Raw genomic sequence first — 10,252 nt, 5'->3', positions numbered from 1 at the left:
TGTAAGTAGTGTCTCTGTGTACAGTACGTATTATGCTCATAATAAAGGATGAAACCGAGTAATGTATGCAATGAGTAAGTGTGACGTTGCCGACTTTAAGTAGACTCCAGAATGCAGGTAAAGCGTGGGAGCACTGCTTATATACAGTGGTCTGAAGGGATGCTGGATACCTTGGCACTCTAACAGTTGGGCCCTCTGGTGGTGGTGTGATACAGGTTGCCAAGGGTTCCATAAATAACATCACTCTCTCGTAAAGTCAATAGTACACCTATTTACAAGGTGACACGATCTGGGCTTTTCGCTGCCTTGTCGATCGTCTCGGTAAAAATGCAGGTGTTGGTGAGTTGCTTGGTTCTTCACTTGGCTGCTGGTCTAGTCGGGCTGCTGGGGATAGTGATTTCAGCTTCATGGTCAACCGTGATGTTGGTTGTCACTTTTGTATGTGTTGGAGGGTCGAAGTTGGTGCTGTACTCTTAGGTTTGCTCGTAGCTGCAAGTGAACCGCAATTCGGTTTGGTCCAACTAATTTCTGCATGTTAGTAGTTTGGCCAATTTGACCTGAGACACTCTACTCCCCTCTTTGGCTATGACCATGCCAGCAAGCCATTTGGGACCATGTCCATAATTGAGTACAAACACCTCAATATCGCATGATAAATTTGCGCGATCATGGTACATGCTTTGTTCATGCTGCCTGCCGTCGACGTGTTCATGGAGGTCAGGGTGGACATGAGAGAGCCTTGTTTTGAGCGCCCTTTTCATGAGTAGCTCAGCTGGCGAACCCCGTTGAGCAAGTGGGGCCTGGTGCAGTCGCTGAGTAGGACTCGGGACAGTCGGGTCTGCAGGAAGCGTTCCGACACACGTTTCAAGCTTGGCTTGATGGTTTGAACAGCCCGATCCGCCTGGCCGTTGGATGCAGGTTGAATGGGGCAGACGTGACGTGCTTGATCCCATTGTGAGTCCTGAATACATTGAATTCAGCGCTGGTGAAACACGGCCCATTGTCGCTGACTGGACATCAGGCAGGCTGTGTGTGGCAACCATGGCTCGTAGGCTTTTGATGGTGGCGGTGGACCTGCTGCAGATATTATTATACATTCAATGCATTTTGAATAAGCATCCACACCAACCAAAAACATTTTGCCTCGAAATGAGTCCGCATAGTCAACGTGGATCCTAGACCATGGTTTGGAGCGCCACAACCATAAACTTAGCGGTGCCTCTCTGGGTGCATTGTTCAGTTGAGAGCAAGTGTTGCACTGGCGCACACATGACCCTAAATCTGAGTCGATGCTGGGCCTTCATATATCTGATCTGGCTATAGCTTTCATCATTTCAATGCCTGGGTGGGTGCTGTGTAGTTCACGTATGAACGTTTCTCTGCCTTTCTTGGGCAAGACCATGCGATCACCCCGCTAAAGACTGTTCGCCTGTAAAGACATTTCGTCTTTGCGCCTGTGGAATGGCTTAATCTCTTCGTGCATCTCCGCTGGGACGCTAGACTAGCTCACATGGAAGACACAGTTTTTTTTTAGCAGGGACAGTAAAGGATCCTGGCTGGTCCAGGTTCTGATCCGGCGGGCCGTAACGGCTGACTTTTGTTTTTCGAATGCATCCATCACCATGAGCAAATCTGCAGGCTGTGCCTTTTTCACTCCGGTGGTGGGCAATGGTAGCCGACTGAGAGGATCAACGCAGTTCTCTGTGCCCGGTCTGTGGCGGATGACCTAGTTGTATGCTGACAGCGTGAGCGCCCATCTTTGGATGTGGGTAGAGGCATTGGTGTTAATTCCTTTGCTCTCTGAGAATAGTGATATGAGCGGCTTATTATCTTTTCCAAGCTCAAACTTGAGAACAAACAAAGACTTGGGCATTTCTTTCACCCCGTAAACGCATGCCAGAGCTACTTTTTCAATCATGCTGTAGGCCCTTTCGGCCTTGGACAGACTCCTGGACGCATAAGCGATTAGTTGCAAAAGCCCCGATTCATTAGCCTGTTGTACACCCGACCCCTTATGATGATGCAACGCAAGCTAGCACTAATCGTTTCCATGCATTAGACAGAACAACCAGTTTGTTAGAACATAACATATTACTAGCTTTCTCCCATACCCAGTTATGTCCCTTGTGCAGTAGCTCGTGTAGGGGTTCTGGCAAGGTGCTTAACCTGGGTAGGAAATTAACAAAATAATTGAGGAGTCCCAGGAACTACGGCAGCTCCGTCACGTTTTGTGGTCTCGGCATGTTCTTGATAGCCTCCACCTTGGCGTAGGTGAGTCTGATGCTTTCTATGTGATTCTCCTTCCCAAGAACTCGACCTCTGGCGCCAGGGAAACACACCTCGAGAATTTTAACCTGACTCCCACACTATCTAGCCGACTAAGAATATCTTCTAAATTCTTCAAGTCCTCCATGGTGTCCCGACATGTGACCAGTATGTCGTCCTGGAAAATCATGGTGCGTGGAACCGAATTTACCAGGCTCTCCATGTTCCATTGGAAAATTTCCGATGCTGAACAAATCCCGAACAGGCATCTGTTATAGATGAACAGACCTTTGTGCGTGTTGATGCAGATGAGGTCTTTCGAAGACTCATCCAATTCCTGCGTCATGTAGGCCGAAGTCAGGTCCAACTTGGTGAACGTCTTTCCTCCAGCCAGGGCCGCAAATAGGTCGTCTGGCTTGGGTAGCGGGTACTGATACTGTAGCGAAAAACAGTTAATGGTAACTTTATAGTCCCCACAAATTCTGACCGTGTCGGACTGGCCCAATTGTTGAATTCCAGTGGCGCGATGATGCAGCCTGTCCAGCTCAATTTCCACTTTCTCTTACACCAAATATGGTTGAGCCCGTGCCTTGTGGTGGATGGGTCGTGTACCGGGAACCAAGTGGATCTGCACCTTCACCCCGAGAAACTTCCAATGCCTTGCTCGAACAATGATACAAATCTGCTCAGAACCTCGGCAAATGAGGCGTCGTCGACGGAAAAACGCACTCGGCTGTCGTTCCAGAGGATTTTCACCAGCCAGTTTCTGCCAAACAACGTGGGGCCAAACCCTGGCACAATCCATAGTGCGAGTTCTTGCACTGCTCCGTCATAGGAGATTTGACTTCTGCGCTGCCAATTAAAGGGATCAGCTTTTTGGTGTAAGTTCTTAGCTTGGTGTGAATGGGGCTGAGCTTCACCCTGTGTGCCTTGTTACACCATGGCCTGTCGATGGTCATTTTGCTCATTATGGACAGACTCGCACCCATGTCCAGTGCCTTAGATACTGGAATACCGTTCAGTTCTATTTTCAACATAATCGGTGGACATTTCGTGGTGAAGGTGTGTACCCTATACACTTCTGCCTCCTCGGTTCGAGTCCGTAGTTCAGCCTCATCCACCATGGATCGATCTTCCTCTGCAACGTAATGGTTTGCAGGATTTGCAGCTCGCCTGCACATTCGCTGGAAGTGTCCCATTGTTCTGCAGCCGTTGCACGCTTAGTGCTTGAAGCTTCATTGTTGGGCACGATGATCACCTCCACAATGCAAACAAGGTGTCAACTGCCTCGCATTAACGATTGATGGCGGACTCTGGGCCATCTGAGGTCGTGCAGCAGCTAACGTGTACATTCTGCCATGTATATTCCTGCTCAGAAACAACGTTACTTTATGCACAGTACTAGCCAAAACCTCTTTATGCTGCAAAATGTCTTTGGTGTTATCGCTGGTGGACATGAATGCCTGGGCTATCGTTGTGGCTTTGCACAGATTCGACGTTTCATCAGTCAATAGTTTGCAAAGGATTACCTCATGGCCAATTCAAGCATAAAAAAGTCTCTGAGCATTCATTCAAGGAATCCATCAAATTCGCAATGTCCTGAAATGCGCCTTTGTTTGGCGACGTAGCTCCCCTCTTCCAGGCCCTCTGACCGTTCAGACGTGTAGAACCGATAACTCGTCATCAAAACGCTATCCTCCTGATTTAGGTGCTCCCGGACCAGCTACACAATTCTTCATAGGATTTGGTTGTCGGTTTTATCAGAGCTAGAAAATTCTTCATGAAGCCATAGGTGTTGCCCCGCAGAGAGTAAGGATCGCCCTTCGTTTGACAGCGTTCTCATCTCCTTCCAGCTCCTTTGCCACAAAGTATTGGTTGAGTCTCTGCACGAAGGCCTCCCAATTGTCCCCTTCTGACAAAGTCTCCAGGATACCAACAGTTCTTTGCACTATCACGCGATTGTTCGTTATCTCGTCGCCAATTGTTATGCACATAATAAATTAATGCAACTGAGTACTGTATGCAGTGAATAAGTGTGATCTTAGCTTCTTCAATTAGACTCCAGAGTGCAGGTACTTCGTGGGAGTCCTTCATATAAACAGTGCTCCCAAGGGATGCTGGGTTTCCTTGGGACTCCAACAGGTGGGCCCTCTGGTGCAGGTGCGATACAGGTTTCCAAGGGTTACATACATAACAGTGTGTGTCTCTCCCAGTGAGGAACCAGACTCTGTAACAAGTGCCCCTCTGCACAGTGTGTCGCTCCCAGTGAGGTGTCAGACTCTGTAACAAGTGTCCCTGTGTACAGTGTGTGTCTTTCCCAGTGAGGTGTCAGACTCTGTAACATGTGTCCATACATCCCGCCGAGAATTCTCCATTCCACTGAAATTATGTGCGTCCTCCATTTTTATCGCTCCACTGTTGCACCCATAGCTTCAGCAGCCAAGGTCCTAAACTCTGGAATTCCCTCCCTAATCCCCTTTGCAGATCTGCCTCTCTCTCCTCCTCCAAAAGCTTCTTAATCCCTTATTTTTACTGAGCTTTTGGTTATCTGTCCTCACATCTCTTTATGCGGCTCAGTGTCCAATTTTTCTGATAAAAGCCATGTGAACTTTCATTACATGAAAGCCGCGATATAAATGCAAGTTATTGTTGTCCCGTTGTTATGTTAATAAAACTGCACCGCTTACTGCAGATCGAGACTGGTCTCCTCGTTATTTTCATCAACATCGGCTTCATTGTTTTAATATATGAAATAAAATTCCTCACAAGTACATCCCACCTCTTCAAAACTACACTGTAGACGCAACCTGTCCGTCTATTGAACCGGGTGGACCTTACTCGGGAGGGTGAATATGCAATTTACACAAGATGCTGACACTGAGTGTGCGCAAAAGAGTGCAGTTGGGATTCTACAAATGCTGCCACACAGGCAACGGAAAATGGCCCCCATGGACCTGTCGCTAAATAGTCAACATATTCCTGCAGCACAATGGCCCCCATGAACCAGTCGCTAAATCTTCAACATAACGCTGAAGCAAAATGGCCCGCATGAACCTGCAACAATCAAAGAATCATACAGCCCATTGGGCCCATCCTGACTATGCTGGCTCTGTGAAACAACAATCCAAATATTCTCTCTCTCTACCCGTAGCCCTGAAAACTGTATTTCTAAGTGCACAAGTACAATCTGCTTTCCAGATCATAACCTGCATAAAGAAAATACTCCTTCTCTCTGCTCTGGTTCTTTTGCAAATAATGATAAACCTATCCTGTGATTACCCAGCCTCCCCTCAAATGGCCGCCATGTCCCCGCAAGGTTGTCGCATCGCTCCGAAACACAAGGATTATTGGTAATGTCAATCCTCGGGTTTCTGACTTTAATTCCCTCTCAGCTCCTGTTCATCATCTATTGACTTCACATGTCTTTCTAACATTGCCAGCCGGGCTATGAATATATTTACGGTGGAAATGGACAGATTTCTGAATGATAAAGGAATCAAGGTTTATGGGGAGCGGGCAGGGAAGTGGAGTTGAGGCTAGGATCAAGATCAGCCATGATCTAATTGAATGGCGAAGCAGGCTCGAGGGTCGAAATAGCCGACTGCTGCTCTTTTTTCTTATGTTCTTGTTTTAGGTTCTTGTGTTATGTTATACTTTAAACCCAGGCTTTAACCTCGCAAAAAGGGCCGCAAAGGAACAGGAACTTGTTGATCCGAGACAACAAAACCAGGGCCCAGAGTGGAAATTAAACCCGAAGTAATAAAGAGACAGAGCTCACGTGGGCCAATTGGGTCCAACCTCTGGAGGGAGTCTCGGTCAGTCCCCTCGGGAGAGGGTCTCGGTCAGTCCCCTCTGGAGGGGGTCTCGTTCAGTGCCCTCTGGAGGGGTGTTGGTCAGTTCCCTCTGGAGGGGGTCTCAGTCAGTCTCCTCTTGAGAGCTTCTCGGTCAGTCTCTCGGGAGAATGTCTGATCAACCACAGACAACGCATCAAGGAAATAACTTCATCAAAAATTGAAACTCCCAGGCCTCACCCCTTGAAAAATGTGTGTGTGTGTATGTCTGTGTTTCTGCAAATTGTAGAGTCCGTGTGTTACATACAATTGCAGAGTCTGTGTGAGTGTCTACGAATGTGTCTATGACTGTATGTTACATCACTGTAATTTTAATTGTATGTGGAAGGGTGAGAGTGAGTCAGTCAGAGAGACACATGAAAACAAAAGGCAAGATGCAGAATAGAAAGCCTGTTACTGTAGGCCGCAAAGTGAAAAGATAAAGTGCTGAAAAAGTGTTTTTTTTTGGTTTTAAGCTCCAAGATTGCACCCAAACCTCTGGTGCGTGTGTGTGTGTGTGTGTGTATTTGTGTATTTGTGTGTGTGTTTGTGTGTGTGTGTGAGAGAGAGAGAGCGAGCAAAAGGTGGAGATTGTGTGAGATGTTGTCTGGTGTCTTGTTAACTGTATTTGTTTTGTTAAACCCAATTGATGTCGTTCTGCCCTGGTCCACATGTAATGCTGCTGTGTATCACTTTATTTTACCTCGGTTCAATCAAGACTGTCAGTTAGTAAGTTAAATCATGATTAGTGTCATTGTGGATGTCTCACAGAATAAAATCTGCTATGGGATCATTGCATTCTTCTTTTTCCACTCCACCTAAAACAATACAAGAGAGGTAGGCAGGCAATGAGACAAACACATGAAATCAAGACAATATGCAGAATAGAAATAAAAACAGAACATTTTGGAAATGCTAAGCAGGTCAGGCAGCATCTGTGGAGAGAGTGAAGCAGAGTTTATGTTTCAGGTCCGTGACATTTCATCAGAAGCTTTCCAGAATCTGACGACAGATCATCGACCTGAAACATTAACTGTGTTTTTCTCTCCACAGCTGCTGCCTGACCCGCTGAGATTTCCAGCATTTTCTGATTTTATTCCAATGTAAATTTGCCTTGGACCATACAGCATTCTCTCTTTCCGATACATCTTTTGGATGAGACGTTAATCAAAGGACAGTCTGCTCTCTCTCAGATGGATGTAATAGATCCCACAACATCACAGGTGGTCCCTCGTATCGAGGATGACTTGCTTCCATGCTAAAAAGCGATGAGTTCACAGGTGTTTGACTCAAGGACCTAATATTCCAGATCCCGAACAGCATGTTGAAGGGCGGAAGATGACTTTCCTTGGATTTTTTTAACATGTGGTGACCGGTGCACCCCAGCCACCACACGGGCTTGACAGAGCGAGGTCTTGGTCCAGTGGCAAGGATTGACCAAGACGATAGAAGACTATTTCGAAGCAGAGCAGGAAAGTTAGCCCCGTTTACCTGGCCAATATTGAACCCTCAATCAACATCATGAGACATATTATCTGGTCATCCTCACATTGCTGTGTGTGGGATCTTGCTGTGCACAAATGGTTGCCACATTTCCTACATTACAACAGTGCCGACACTCTAAAAGAACTTCATTGGCTGTAAAGCACGTGGAGACGTCCGGTGGTCATGACAGACACTGTGTAAAAGTGCAAGTCTTTCTTTCTCCTATTCTGATCCCACCTACGACCTTACTATTTCTTACTCCAGTGCAATCTGTCTCTTCCCATCCTTTGTGCAATGTGTTTCTCCTTTCTAATGCTGCATCCTGGTGTCCATCCTTCTGCCAAATTAGTTTAAACCCTCCTCTACAGCACCAGCAAACACCCCAGCGATGACATTGATTCTGGGTCTTTTGCGGTACAACCTGTCAGGCCAATTGACATGCCACCTCGCGAAGAACCGGTCCCAAAATCCCAGGTATCAGAAGCCTTCCCTTCTGCATCATATCTCCAGCCACACATTCATCTGTTCTATTCTCCGATGTCTATACCCACTAGTAATAGTGAAGGGTCACAGACTTGAAATGTTAACTCTATTTCCCTCTAAAGGTGCTGTCTGACCTGTTGAGATTTCCAGCATTTTCTATTTAATTTCAGATTCCAGCAGCCGCAGTATGTTGCTTTCTCTATACTCACTGGCTGGTCGCACAGGAAGTCCTCCAGAGATTACTACCTTTCAGGTTTTAATATTTAATCTCATTCTTAGCTCCCTAAGATCTGCCTCGAGGAACTCATCCCTTTTTCTACCTTAGTTGTTGGAGCTGATATGGACCACTATTGCCCTGTATTCATACCATGCTGTACGTGTATTGTCAGAGGAGTTGTACTGATATGGACTATTACTGACCTGTATTCATACCATGCTGTACGTGTACTGTCAGAGGAGTTGTACTGATATGGATCATTACTGACCTGTATTTATACCATGCTGTACGTGTACTGTCAGAGTAGTTGTACGCTTCCAGGCCTCATGCTGTATCGGAGCTTTACTCTGTATCTAACCCATTCTGTACCTATCCTGGGAGCGTTTGATGGGACAGTGTAGAAGCAGCTTTAACTATTATTTACCATGATTCCCTCCAACTATTGTTCATATGGACCCAGCCATTGATTGTCCTGCTGACCTCGACAGTGTGGCTCTGACACCCCTTCCTTTTACAGGGTATCTCGTGACCCACCCTGTTGCATGGTTACAGCTCGGAGATCACAACTAATGTCATCGCAAAGAACATCGAACGTCTCTGTCGATTATCACCCAGACCGATGTTTGCGATTTAAAGACTTCAAAGGAAACACCGCCTCCAGAATCGTTCTCGATAACTTCCCAACAGTCAACACAGGCCCTCAATCATTAACGTCGGGATCGGAATTCCTGTCATTACATCAACACCGGAAGCACGATAGAAATTCAGAAAAGCAGACTGGGAAACCTTCCAACGGTCAGTTGACACCAACATCAGGTGAATTCTGCAAACCACCAATGCCTTCAACTGATTAATAGGAATTATTAAAGCTGTTGCAAAATGCAGTAACCCTCAGGGGTTAAGGAATAAAAATATTCCGTGTAAGGTGGAGGAAAGTGAGGCTCACGACCAGGAGTATTCACGGAACAAAAACCCAGACATAAAGAAACATAGAAACATAGAAAATAGGTGCAGGAGTACGCCATTCGTCCGTTCGAGCCTGCACCGCCATTCAATGAGTTCATGGCTGAACATGCAACTTCAGTACCCCACTCTCATCCCTCTCCCCCCTATCCTCACTCTTCTCATTCTCCTCCCTCTCCTCACTCTCATGCTTCTCCAGCCTCTCCGTCCTCGCCTCACTCTCCACACTCTCCTTTCTCTCCTCACTCTCCACACTCTCCTCCCTCTCCTCACTCTCCTCCCTCTACTCTCTCCTCACTCTCATCAATCTCCTCCCTTTCCTCCCTCTCCTCACCCTCCTCCCTCTACACTTTTCCTCACACTCCTCCTCTCGTCACTTTCTGCCCTCTGCTCAATCTCCTCACACTCATCACTCTCCTCACTCTCCTCACTCCCCTCCCTCTCCTCACTCTCTTCACTCTCCTCATTCACCTCACTCACCTCACACTCCTCCCTCTCCTCACTCTCCTCACGCTCCTCCCTCTCCTCACTCTCCTCACTCTCGTCCATCACCTTCCGCTCCTCACTCTCCTCACACTCCTCCCTCTCCTCACTCTCCTCACTCGCCTCACCCTTCTCCCTCTCCTCTCTCTCCTCACTCTCCTCCCTCTCCTCACTCTCCTCAATCTCTTCACTCTCCTGACTCGCCTCACTTGCATCACTCTCCTCTCTCTCCTCTCTCTCCTCACGCACCTCCCTCTCCTCACTCTCCTCACTCTCTTCCATCACCTTCCTCTCCTCACACTCCTCCATCTCCTCCCACTCCTCACTCTCCTCACTCTCCTCACTCTTCTCACTTTCCTCCCGCTCCTCACTCTCCTCACTCTCCTCCCTCTCCTCACACACTTCACTCCCCTTACTCTGCTCACACGCGTCCATCTCCTAAATCTCCTCACTCTCCTCCCTCTCCTCACTCTCCTCACTCTCCTCCATCACCTTCCTCTCCTCACTCTCCTCACTCTTCTCACTC

Source organism: Pristiophorus japonicus, unplaced genomic scaffold, assembly GCF_044704955.1.
Source record: "Pristiophorus japonicus isolate sPriJap1 unplaced genomic scaffold, sPriJap1.hap1 HAP1_SCAFFOLD_379, whole genome shotgun sequence".
NCBI lineage: Eukaryota > Metazoa > Chordata > Chondrichthyes > Pristiophoridae > Pristiophorus > Pristiophorus japonicus.
This window is presented reverse-complemented; position numbering follows the sequence as displayed.